Below are 14,710 nucleotides of genomic sequence, written 5' to 3' on the forward strand. Positions count from 1 at the left end.
GAAAAGATGTGTAGTTCTGTGCCCTTGCCACATCAGCCGTGTACCCAACCACATCCATTCATCATTATTATTAAAATAAAGTAAAAAAGTTGTAACTAAACCAACTTTATTTAATAGAAACAAAAATCCAGTTGATATGGGCAAAATAAGAAGATTTCAATTTATACGTAAATGTTATAGCACATTGAGTACTGTAAAAGAGAGAGAGAGAGAGAGAGAGAGAGAGTCATCGTGACAATGTATACTATTAAAAAGAGTCTGTGATAGTGATTACATCGATGGAAGATAAGAATGAGGTTCTCCTTTCAAAGGCAAGATGTGAGTTTTGATTAATTACTTATCTTTTTATTACAAATTATATTTTATAATAATTAATTATTATTTAATTAATTATTTTTTACCATTTGGTCTTACAATATTTTTTTACCGTTTGGACTTAACATTCCTAATAATTCTTCTAGTCGTTTAGATTGTGTTAATTAAGCTATTAAAAATCTATTAGCCATTTAGGCTTCTATTTTCTATATATTCAAACATAATCCATAACGGAAAGTAGATCTCTCCCTTCTTCAGCGAATGATCTTCTTCTTTACTGTTCTTTTGTGCTCAATTTTATTCTAAATTTTTTAATTTCTTTTTTTTTTTTTTTTTTTTTTGCTTCCATTTTCTTGAATTAACAATCTGTTTTTCTGGGTAAAGATTTGGGTGTTAATTTGGATTCCTATCTAAGGTGTAGTAGACAGAAGAAAATCTAGTTGATATTGGGCCATTGTATCTTGGGGGCATCGTGCCATTGTTCTTCTTGCACTTCTAAAATTTTGCTAAGGCTAGAAATGCCTTATAGAGAATGACTGAGTTTGTGCCTCGATTCAATTAAACTATTATTGTCTTGCAGGTCAGATAATAATACTATAAAAATTTTGATAAAATTCCAAAGGATCAAGATTAGATAACATCGAAATTATTAGTCTATGTTATTTTAACAATTGATCAACAACAACATATATACTAGTACTATTAGGATATGATAGTGATCTTCTATGAATCCCACGTATTATAACATCTAATAGAAGACTTAATAAAATAATTTGATGGAGTACCTTCTCAAGTTCAACGTTAAATGACTGATTAGAAGTCTCATATGAAATCCTATCTTACAATCTACGAAGACATCCAAAAAAATGGTAACTTAATTGTGCTGAAAAAAATCTGGTCATTTTGCACCCTCTTAAATCTAATTATTGGAATACATATGAAGTAGAACACATATTTCATCATTGAAATCTTATCCTAAACAATTGAATTCCATGAGTATTATGTATATTTCTATCTAAAATGTGTAGTTATGTCCATGAATCCATCAATTATTACTAAAAGGAGAACTATATGCCTTTAATCTCCATCTATAAAAGAGGATTGTCAATCCAATAAAAGGTAGTGGAAAAGGCACATAAAGAAGAGAGTTATAAAATAGTGATATCCATCAATCACTAGAACCCTAGGCGATCCATATAGAGAGGAGGGAGAAGGTGAGTCTAGAACTAAAGGAATTAAATGATTGGGGTTCAAACACTTCAACTAACACGTGGATTGCAAAGGCACACCTCCAACGATTCTTGAATCATGATTTCATTATGGTACATGGTAAGTATCCTAACTTAATTATAATTTACATAAATAGTAATCTTAATACATGTGATTGATTTCGATCCTATTGGAACTTATAGTTGAAAATTTGTGGTATCAGAGCCTTAGGTTTCTTAAATCTTCATATCTTGATTATTGTTGTCTAATTTTACGCACGTAAGTATACGTATCGAAATAAGTAATAAAGTGATAAGAAAGTATTGTTTCCACGGAGACTAAATACCAATATATTGCTAATTACCAATTTATCTCATTCTAATTTTATCCAAACAAAAGTAAAACTAGGATTTAAAAAATAAATATGAAAAATAACGTAGAAAATAAATTTGCAGATTTAAAATCAATGAGTAATAAAACCTATGTTTATAATTTCCCCCAAACAATCCACTTGCTTAAATTTTCCTTCATTCTCTGATAAATTAATCCACTATGATTGTCATCCAAGAACACTAAATTCTCTACAAGCCTCTTCCGATGGTCATGTAAAAATACCCTTCTAGATTAACTCCCTATATGCCTATGAGAATTAAATCAAGAAAATTCATTAAGAATAAACTCTCATAAGGGATGCACATGTAACGTAAGTATATGCCTATATCAAATTAGCATATGTTATTCTATCAAGGTCATGAATACAAAATAACTCTGTCGATATTATCAATGTTCACTAAATCAATTCAATCAATGGCCAGTTAATTAAATCACATTAAACATAAGATAGAATAAACCATCACATGTGGAAGTAATCAAAGAAGAAAGACAAAAAATTAATCAAGCATCATGAATGGGTTCCATTATAACCCTAGAATAGAAATTAGTTCATCATTGAAAAGAAAACAAAATCACAAAAGTATTCAGTCATTCTTAGATTACAAAGTTAAGAAAATAGTTAAAGTTAAGGAAAATAAAACTCAAGAGCCGATCTTCAATTCCCGTCCTCCTTCTCAATCTTTTCTTCCAAGAAAAATCCAAAACTTCCTCCTCAAAGAAGGGTTAATCATTCCTATTTATAGGTATGGAATAATTAGGATTTAAGAGTCCTAAAATCCGTCTCTAATTTGACCCCAAAAATTAACATGTAAAGTTGGAAACGTAAGCAGGCCATGGCCTCAAAACATGTCATGCTGCGGCTTGTATTTTCATATTTCTGTTGTGCAATTCTTGAATTCCCACGGCGGTCTCATTTTCTATCAAGTTACGCCTTAAAGACTTTTTTAACTTGTATACTTAGCTTCCTTCTCCCGAGAGTGAACCAATTTGAGCCAAAATTTTCTCTTAAATGTTGACAAATATCCTAATGTTCCATACTGTTCCTAAACTGCAAAATAAACATAAAAACCAAATAAAAACATAGAATCACATAAAAAGTATAAAACAAACTAAACTTAAATAAAAATAATTAAAATACTCTAAAGTTAACAAAATATTATATTTAAAAGTGGTTAATTCCCAGGTATAAAACCCACTCATCAATTATAGATTATTCATACATGATGGTTGTCATGACTTAAAATTCTCTCTCCAATTTTCCTATTTTATTGTGTTATATATATAACCATGGTTGCATTTTAATTGAATTTTAATTTTAATATTAATCTAAGATTTTTGGTTTTGAGTTCATAACATTAATTTTTTTTTCTGGTTCATAATGTTGATTAAAGATTTTCAATTATGAATTCATAATATTAATATTAGATTTTCGATTTTGGATTCATAATATTAATTAAAGATTTTTTATTTTGAGTTCAAAACATTGATCTAAAATTTTGATTGTGGGTTCATACTTCGATTTTGAATTCAAAATATTGGTGTCAGATTTTTCGATTTTGGGTTCATAATATTGATCTCAAATTTTTTATTTTTGGGTTCATAATATTGATTAAAGATTTTTGCTTTTGAATTCATAATATTGATCTTAGATTTTTGATTTTTGGGTTCATAATATTAATTAAAGTTTTTCGATCTTGAATTCATAATATTGATCTTTGATTTTCGATTTTTGGGTTCATAACATTGATCTTAAATTTTTGATTTTTGGATTCATAATGTTGATTAAAGTTTTTTGATTTTGAATTCATAATATTGATCACATATTTTTCATTTTTGGATTCATAATATTGATTAAAGTTATTTGATTTTTGAATTCATAATATTGATCACAAATTTTTCATTTTTGGATTCATAAATTGATTAAAACAATTTTGGTCAATAGTTTATTTTATTAATTTCCAGATTTTCGTTTCTAATTGTTTTTCATTAGATTTTAGAATTTGTTTTGAAATCATGTCTAATAGATAATATATTATGATTATGTTATTTTAAATAAGTTTTCATAATAAAAGTTTCGTGCAATGTTATAGTTATTGCAATTTTTTAGAATAATCTAAATATCTAGTAAATATTATTAGACAATTTAGATGTATATAAATTTTATTAATTTTGTAGTCACTAAAGTAGTTCGAATGAGTAAAATTTATGGAATATCTAATTGCATTACATTTGGTCATCGGGATGACATTAAATAACAATAATATTTACAATTGTAGACTCAAATAGGTAAATGAGATTAGTCCTAAAGAGAATTTTATTTAACTAATTGAAATTTAGGTAAGGTAATATAATTTACATGAATTTAACATAACTAAGATTGGATACTTAAAACTAATAAGACCGACTAAATAAATTATGTAAGTCTTATAAGGTAAATAAATGAGTAAACAATAAATGTGCCCAGTTTAACCCAAATGATAAATTTAGATGATATTAATGTTTTCATCATTATCAAATAAAACTTAAAGCACTTATTCAAGCATTATTTTTATTTTATTTCAATTCCCAGTTCATTGTTCTCCTATACATCCATTGTCCCAATCCTTATTGGATATAATATTTTGAAATGGTATAAGTACAACCAATTTACTCTAGGTGTTAAGAATCTAGAGCTAACGCTCATTTCTGCAAAACCTGCAAACCTTACTAAGAGTAGTATAATAGAGCAAGGGAACTTGCCTTTCGCTTGGAAAACGATCTAATATACTTAGTTTAATGTTTATGAGGATGACGGTCGCTAATAACATTAAGATATCCCTACCTTTAACTGACAATACACAAAAGTATTTGAAAAATGTGGAAAAAAAGTTCAAGTCGGTAGATAAATCATTTGTGATAACTATGATAGCTGAGTTTATGACTCTGAAGTACGATGGGACGCGAGGAATACAAAATCATATCCTCAACATGATAGAAAAGATTGCAAAATTTAAATAATTAGGAATGAGTGTCGATGATTACTTCCCAGTACAATTCATCTTCAACTTTCTCTCAGTTCAGTTCAATCTTTTTAATTTTCATTACAAAACTAATAAAGATAAACGGAATATGAACGAACTAACTAATATGTGCATTCAAGAGGAGATGCGATTGAGATGGGAAGGGAAACAATCTGCTTTCATGTTGACTAAAGGAACAAGAAAGAAATGAGGAATGTTAAAGAAATGAAAAATCGTCTGGGAATGCAAATCAGGTTGAAAGGGAGAATGTCAATGGGGTTTAGTGCTACTTTTATGGCAAAACAAGGCACATAAAGAAGGGTTGGGTAAAACGTAGAAATTAGTTAAAAAAGAATGATATGTTTCTTTCTTTTGTATGTTATGAATCAAACTTAGTTAAAGTACTTTCTAATACCAAGTAGATTGATTTTGGAACTACAAATCATATTACAAATTCGATGTAGGGATTTATTTCAAACAGGAAGTCAATGCAAAGTGAAAGATATATCTTCATGAGAAATTGTGTCGGAGCGCAAGCATTAGCTGTGGGAACCTATCGTTTAGTATTGGAGATTGGTCATTAAATTTATTTGGAGAGCATTTTTTATGTTCTTACCATACCTAGGAATTTGATTTCATTATTTATATTAGATTGTTTAGGATATTCAGTTTCTTTTGAATGTGGACAATTAAAATTATTTTTGCATTCAGTTTTAGTTGGATTTAGGATTTTAATTGATGATTTATATAAAAAATTAATTTAAATTTTGATTATGCCTGATTTTTATTTTCCTTACGTACGAATAATGATTTGAAACGTGGTTTGATAAATGAAAATTCCTCCATCTTGTGAAATAAATATTTGAGATACATCTACAAAGCTAGGATAGAAAGATTAGTAAAAGACAAAGTTTTGGATAATTTGGACTTTACGAATTTCTCGGTATGTGTGAATGCATTTAAAGAAAGTAAACCAAACATACTAAGAAAAAAGTCATAAAAGTAAAGAACTTCTTGAAATTATACACACTAACATATGTAATCATTTTTCTATTGCATGTTTAACTAGAAAAAAAATATTTGACTACTTTTATAGATGACCTCTCTAGATTTGATTATATCTATTTGATTCATGAAAAATCTCAATCGGTAGATATCCTTCAAATATTTATAATTAAGGTAAAAAAAATAGTTAGATAGGCAGGTGAAAATAGTTGGGTTAGATAAATGAGGTGAATATTATGGTCGATTTAATGAATTGGGTCAGAATCTTGGTCCTTCTGCCAAACTCTTAGAAAAATTAGGTATTTGTGTATAGTATACAATGCTTGGGATGCCTCAGTAGAATGGTGTAGTTGAACAGATCATATTATCATGAACATGGTTGGGAGTATGTTGAGTCACTTAACAATTTCATAATTCTTGTGGGGAGAAGTATTAAATACTGCAATGTATATCTTAAACAGGGTTCCTAGTAAGATAGTACCTAAGACTCCATTTGAATTATGGACTAGTAGGAAAATTAGTTTAAGACACTTAAATATTTGGGATTGCCCAACGAAAGAAATGATTTACTATTCACAAGAAAGAAAATTGGACCCCAAGACCATTTTTGCATATTTCCTTGGTTATCTAGAAAATTCTTAAGGATAAAAATTCTATTACCCTAACCATAGTACGAGAATAGTTGAAACCAAAAACACTAGATTCTTGAAAAATTATGAGATTAGTAAGAGTGTAAAATCACGTAAAATAACTCTTAAAAAAATAAAAACGGATATCCTACCACCTCTTAATCTTTAAGAAACTGTTGATTATCAAGATGTTCAACAACTTGAGGAAAATGAACAACAGTTAGAGTAAGTTGGTTCACAACTCAATCAAGATTCAATCATTGTTATTGAAAATTCACCACTAGTAGTTCTAAGAAAATCACTCAAACCTATCATTTCATATGATTATGTAGTGTATCTACAGGAATCTGATTTTGATATTAGAATAAATAAAGATTCGATTATGTTTTCATAAGTAATAGAAAATAATGTTTCTACCAAGTATAGTAGTTGTAGACATCCCAATTTAAACGGGCCCTCACTCGAAAAAGCCCAAAAATACCGATTTTTCAACAAAATTTGTCAACGGGCCTCAAAGGCCCAAATCAATAAAATGTAACATTTTGATCAATTTAGAGGATCCTAAGACCACCTAAGGGCCTAGTAGGCCCACCCAAAAATATTTGGTGTACCTCCACCTTCATCACTCCGCTTTCGAAATCAAAAATACCGGATTTCAATAAAAGTCGCTAATAGACTTAAAAAACCCAATTTGCCAACACGTGGCATTTTGGTCAATCCAATGATTCCAAAAATCCTTAAAAAGATAAATATATATATATATATATATATATATATATATATATATATATATAAAATGAGATTTGGGATACCCACTACCCTCCACTGCTTCGCTTTCAAATCCGAAAAAGACCCTAAGCCTATTCAAAGCCCATAAACTCTCAATTTTTCTAAATTAATTTCTTACCTTACCCCTAACCTAAATTCAATCCCATATCACCTAAACCTTAAAACATTCCCACTCTCAAAAACCCATTCCTAAAACAACCTTACCCAATCTTCAAACCTTTCATAACCCAAGCCCAATACACTAAAAAGCTCACAAACCCTTATCCATATCCAATTCATATCTAACCCATAACCCTAACCCAAAAACCATTACCCACATCAACTAATCACCATTTTGATCACTAAAGATGACACATGTCATCACCCCCTTTCACCTCCCTCATCTAACTACCTACTTCCATCACTTTTCTTTAACATTCATCTACCCACATCATCTTTCTTCAAAAATCATCTCAAACCATACCCTTCCCTACTTTACCTATCTCACATTCTCTAACACCATCAACTACCCACATCACAACCCATATCCCATACACCCTAACCCATCACCTTTCTCCATTCACTCCATCAACTCACATCACAACCCACACATCCTCTCATCATTTCTTATGAAAAGCATTCTCATAAAACTAACCCATACCCTTTTTCTTTAATCAAATACCCACCCTCCCTAATCAACCTATCAAAATACCCCATTCTCTCATTTCTTTTTGACACATGTCATCATCCCCTTAACCCTCTCAAAATCCAACTAATTAATTCCTTACATAACTCATTCTCCTAATCTAAACACCTCACCTCTTCAACCAACCCAACACTCAATCAAACACCTAACACCTTACACCGCTATTCTCTCCATCTCACATCATTCATCTCATTTCACCAAACACTATCCAAATGGATTAAGTAAGATTCAAACCATTTGGATCAAAATAAAACTCACTTTCATTACATAAGTACCCTCATTTCAACCTTAAATTTTATACCTATCACCTTTAAAACCTGTAGACACCCGAATTTGAGTGGGCCCTCGACGTAAATACCCCAAAATCGAAAAATTGGAATGGACCCCAAAGCCCAAACCTACAAAAACCCAAAGCATTTTCAATTAATAAATGTCCAAGGTCACTCACGTGGCCCATGGACCCGCACACCTTACCACCTTCCTACATCCTTAAATTCAACCCAATACTATTCTACCCAAGCCCAATCACTCTTGTTAAACTCAAGCCCATTACAATTACTATGCAATTCCCTATCCAAGCCCACACCCAAAACCAACCTAAGCTAAGCCCATCACATAAAATCAAAACTACTTTCCTAAACCCAATCCAACATAAACCCAACCCAACCTAAGCCCAATTCACTACCCAAACCCAATCCAACCCATCATCCACATCAAACCAATCACCAATTCAACACCAAAAGATGACACATGTCATCATCCCCTTCCACCTCCTTTATCTAATCACCCATCTCTATCATCTCTCTCCAAAAATCAATTCAACCCACAACCCATACCCTACATACCCTAACCTATTCCCCATTCTCTAACACCATCAACCACCCACATCATAACCCATATCTCTCACACATCAAACCATCACTTTCCCTTAAAACACTCCCACAAAATCACCTCAACCATACCTCCCACCATCACCTTCATACCCTTCTCTCTAATCAACCAATCACCATCACCAATCAACCAATCCCTTCATCTCTCAATTTGCCACATGTTATCATCTCTTCAATTCTCCCAAAATCCAACCAATCACTACCCGTTCCCCCAAATCAAACACCTTACCTCTTCAACCATCTCAACACTCATTCTCCAAACAACTCCCTTACACCCCCCATTCCTCCCATCAACCATCACTCATCTCACCTCACCAAACACTCTACCCAAATGGATTTGGATAAGATCCAAACCATTTGGGTTAAAACACAACCCATTTCCCTCATTACAAAATCACCCTCATTTCCATCTCAAATTTCACATTCTTCTTCTTTAAAACCCATACCATTATCCACTATTCTCATCCTTCACCCCATTATGCCCTTAAAATATCCCACAACCTCTATAAAAATCCCTCCATTCTCCCCTCACAACAACTAATGAAAATTTGACAAAAAAACTTCTAAAAAACCACAACTCACCTCAACTCTCTACTCCTACTCTACTCCCTAACCACTATCAACTCTTAACTCATCTCAACCTTCAATCCTCAACTTCAATCTTCTACAACCTCAAGCAAGTTCAAGTCAACTCAAAGGAGTACATCCTTGAAGATCAAGATGGGTTTGAACCAAGAACACCCCTCAACTCCCCTATTCTACTCTCCCTTTCCCTACACATTCACAGACCACTATGGTCTAAATCACCAAAGGGCCCCTTCTTCATAAGGGTGCCCTCAATGATTTGAACCGATATTGAAAGCCCCTCACACTTGAGGACACATATCGAATTATTTTTTGATTTTATTTTCTCTTTTTATTTTATTTTAAAAGACCGAATCTGAGGTTACCACATCAAGTGGATGGAGTAGGGTGCCTAACACCTTCCCTACTCTATAAGTGGACCCCCTTACCTTGAATCAAAGGTTGAGCCACGTGCATTATCCAACGAGAGTCATCAAACATACAAAATATATGATTTTCAAAAAATGAGACATCGGGTGACCATTCACACCCTTTTATCAATTTGAATGGTGGCGACTCCAAAACACCCCAAAGTGGAGGGATGTTTCAAAAATACGAAAATCCCATGTCCACAAAACCTATGTCATTTTCCATTCTCCCAATAATTCACCTCATTATATCCCTAAAATATCCTTTCAACACCTATAAATACCCCCCATCCCCTTTCAAAAATGGTTATCAACTCTCTCCTCCGAAGTCTTACATAAAAAATACTACACTCAACTTAATTCTCTCATCATCTCTTCTCTACTCATTCAATTACACCAAAAAAGGGTAACATTCTGCTAAATTACTAAGGACCCAAGAAGACATAAAAATAAGAAGAAAAAGGAAGAAAGAAAAGATTGAAGCTTCAAGGTGGGTCAAAGGATCAATCCCCCCTCTCTCTCTACCTTCTCCTTATCTTTTTTTTATAATCCCCCTCCTCTCTTTATTTTATTTTTAGAAGGACTTAGAATGTAATGCTACCCCTCCCCTATCTCCAGTAGATTGAACTTCTATCTGGTTGAAAGTATAAGGGTTGTAATCCCTTCTAAAAATAAAAGTCGATTTTAATCCTAAAACTGTTTTGAGGCAATTGGTATGTGGTTTCTTTTCAACTCATGAGAATAAACCCTCAACCTTAGCCCATATTTTTTCAAATCACATATAGTCTTAAGGCAAAAGTTTATAAGGATCATCTCCATCAATGAGATGATCCTATAATCAAGCCAAAAATAAACCCCTACTTAGAGTACAAGTTATCGACACATGGCAATTTGTCTTTATTTTGTATTTTCGATCAAAATGACTGAATTGAGTTGAGGTTATCGCCACTTGGCTAGAAGAAAAGGGTGTCTAACACCTTCCTTTTTTTTTCAATCGAGCCGCTTACCCCAATTTCAGGATTTGATTAGTATTTTATTCAAACGAGAGTCACTAAACGTCAAAAATTATATTATTTTGAAAAATGTACATTCCGGGTGACCATTCATACCCACTTATAATATGAATGGTGGCAACTTAAATCCTTAGTAGATTTGGTACTCGTAATCAAGAATCACATATCTACAATAGTACCTACAGAGATTTTTCTCATGTTGTTTATTCAATTTTTTTTTCTTCAAATGCTCATCCCGTGAAGGTGTCTTATTCAAATTTCAAAAAAATTCATCCTTACAATCCATTTATTTTAGTTTTGTTTAATGTTGAAATAAATGGTGAAAACATTGATAAACACGTAGTGGTTTATTTTATTTTATTTGTGAACTCTATGTGATGAGTCATCTAATAAAAATGTTAGGTTGATTTTATTAATTTTTTTAAATAATGGATTGAGATTATGCTTATTTGCTATTTATTTTCGAGTTTGGAGTAGATCATATATAAAATTTCATTAAATAAATTATTAATTTTAGAATATTTCACCATTGTAATTTTATAGAGGTCAAAAATAACTTTCTAAAATGGACAAAATTATCACAATCGGATAAGTATTAAATTTCATATATATATATATATATTTTTTAAAGAAACTATTGGAATGTAAAGTTTTGCTGTCTTTGTAAATAGATTCTGTTTTGATCCATTTTTCTCTCAAAAATATTCTTTTTCAGAAAATGGTTAAAATACAAAACTTTTAGGTTTATGTGTTCCAACCTCACTGACCGTTCACAAAAATATTAAGCGTGTTGTCCACAGCGACCATTTCTTTAAAATGGGTCTGTTTTGTCCATAAGGGGACAACACACATTTACTAATTTTTTCTGAAATTTTCTCTTATATTTTCTTCTATAACTTGTAACTATTGTATTTTTTATGAAAAATATATTGATTTGAGAATTTAACGATTTAGAGAATGCACCATATCGAAGTTTCTTAATAATCGAATAAAATCAACATATTTTTTTATATATCGTAAATAATTTAAAAAATTTTGACCTTCAATATTCGGGTCTACATCCTAACTCACGAATTATGGGTCGGGTCATGGACCCAAATTTTGGAGTATCACTAACTCACTGGTCCTTGAAAATATTGACACCTTGAAACAAGTCTCATTCGACCACCTACCCTTGCTTTCCACCATGTACCAATTTAAAATTAAAGTAGGATTCATTAATTAAATTCAAATTAAATCATAGAAAGCCATCAAATGAAGGTTAACTTCAAACCAACTTTCACACATTTAGAATTTGATAGGTGATAGGTTTTTTTACTTGCTCTAACATTAATAGATATCTCGAATTCAAATTTAACAAATATACAATCCTTAATAAATTTGTTCATTCAATGTCGATGGTACTTAGAGTTTAGCTCTACCAATGCCAATAGGATTGGATCTACTTGCAAGCTCTAAATCTTCCCAATCTTCATCATCGACTTTGGCGAAATACCAATCCACCCTTTCATTGCTAACTAGCTCCAGTTTTGAAGGTTCCCACTGAAATCAGAAATATTATGTTAAAATGTAACTCTAGACAGAATTCAAGGGATGAAGAAGATTCATTCAGCTGAGTTGACCCCAAATTTTCTTATATGAGGCTTCAATGATGATGAGACTGGTACCTTAGGTTGTTTGTCCTTGTCAAGTAGAAGTGCCCTACCCTGCATTAAATTTGAGATTGTTTTTAGAATGCTGATTCCATTCTAGCACACTATTCATTTTAATTCCGAAAACAGAAAATTATTAACTTTGGAATTAAATTTCTACCAAATAGTAAAAAATATTAACTACGAAAACATTTTCCTATTTGGTAAAAATTTAATTCCAAAAATGGAAACCGTGCTTGAAAGGCAATTTTCTAAAATCAACTAACATATATAATGAACCAAGCTCTAGTTAATAATTCTTTCTAACCTCATAGAAATCCCTATTGATCATTCCACGTATCAAGTGAGAAGCGATTCTGTATTCGCGGATTAGACACCAACTTATGTCTTGCATCCGGCCTTCTCTGATCTGATATATCAAATGTCAACAAAATCCAAAATGAATTTTTTTTTGTTTGATCTATCAGAATAATAATGAAACTCAATCCTGTTCTATACCATCAAAATAATTTTTTTGTTACCGATTTAAGAAATAATTGTAAGGCTCGTAGGTGATGAAGATTTTAGAGGCTTGATTGTGCCACTAAGCCACTTCTCATCTGCTCCATTTAAAGCTTCAAGTTCCTATAACAAAGAATGTGAGCTTCCTCTTGAGTACCAAAAAATAAAAATAAAACTAATTAAACCATAATACCAAGCGACTACGAAGAGAAACATATATAATAGCTCAATTGATGTATGATTATATCAAATAGAGAAGGCTAATATATAATAGAGTCAAAGAAAAAAACAAAAAATGAACCAATTGATTTTCCTAATCATCGAAGCTTTCTTATTTAAATTGAATCTCTTACCAATGCAGATATTATTTCTTCAACTGTTTTTTCCGAAAAGCATTTGTTGATAATCTCTGGCGTGCATTTTCATTGCAAATCATTCTCAAGACTATATAGTATTGTTGCATTTAGTTTGGATTTTAGAATCCAATTATTTCCGATAGTCCAATTTTAATCTGATATTACGTTTCATATATATGGATTATAAAAGCAATTATCCAATAATTAGAATCAGAAAGCTGATAAAATCAGAAATGGGGCATACCCGTTTCTTGTGGGTTACCCATGGCCTAGCTTAAATTTAGCTTAGAAATCAGTTTTGGGGAGTTAGGCTCCACTAAAATGGACCCCACTTAATCCAATTTGAAGACTTGAATTGGGCCTCCTTTTTGAAGGATTCTAAGAGTTTTCGGGCTTGGTCTGGATAAATTGGGGTGTCTACACTAAGTACATAAAGAAGATGCAAAAAAGGGTAGATTTTTTCCTTTCAAAAATATTATATCTTCAAAAATAATATGCGAAAAGGGATAGTTTAGATATAAAAAATTACAACCCCCCCCCCCCCCTCCCCCCCTCCAAGTTCTATTAAGATGGTCATTAGAAAAGGTTGACCCCAAATCATTCAGATAAGGCTTCAATGATGATGTGCTTGACATCCACTATTGCATTAAAATTGGAACAACCTAAATACCTAATAAATAATTTTATCTTTTTTTTTTTTTTTTTTTGGGGGGGTGGGGGGATGTATAGGACATACAAATGTTGGCAAGAAATATATAGAAAAACTCTACCTTTTGTCAAAAAACTGACGATTGATACAATATCACCCCCGGCACTAAATGCTTTTCTATTTCCTTACAAATGAGAATGAGTAAGTGTATTTTTTGAACAAATGGATATGAATACATATTCATATTGTAAAAAAAAAAAAAATTATATATATAGAGGCACTTGCATATCAAAGATCCATTTGTAAGAGTAAACAAAATTTGTGGAGTATGTAAGTATTGATGTCAGCGGAGTTTGGCCATTGATTGGGCTTTTCTAGATCAAAACACATATCAAATTCATGTAGAGCACTAACTAAAACAAGAATGAATCCTTGTAATTCTAAAAGCTCAAAGAGCAACTTAAACACATTAATAATGAATGACATTCGATTATGAAAAGTCCATTTACAATGCCTTCATAATTAGGACTTCAAATGGTATGGATCTTATCCGAATCCAAATTTAACGGGTTTGGTTTCATCAAGAATACCTGAATTAAAATATGATTTGAATATGGGTTCATTTCCTTTGAC

At 31.5% G+C, this 14,710-nt stretch overlaps 1 long non-coding RNA gene across 1 annotated transcript; it reads right to left on the minus strand.

Annotated features, from left to right (window-relative positions):
- Positions 1–12,192: 12,192 nt before the first annotated feature.
- LOC147391482 (uncharacterized) lies at positions 12,193–13,799 on the minus strand. The gene is made up of 5 exons (XR_015170222.1): positions 13,426–13,799; positions 13,093–13,195; positions 12,879–12,980; positions 12,587–12,625; positions 12,193–12,461 (listed from the first exon to the last, which is right to left on the minus strand). It is a non-coding gene; the product is annotated as an uncharacterized LOC147391482 (long non-coding RNA).
- Positions 13,800–14,710: the final 911 nt, after the last annotated feature.

This window comes from Akebia trifoliata, chromosome 11, assembly GCF_017979445.1.
Source record: "Akebia trifoliata isolate Shusen 1 chromosome 11, ASM1797944v1, whole genome shotgun sequence".
Classification (NCBI taxonomy): Eukaryota; Viridiplantae; Streptophyta; class Magnoliopsida; order Ranunculales; family Lardizabalaceae; genus Akebia; species Akebia trifoliata.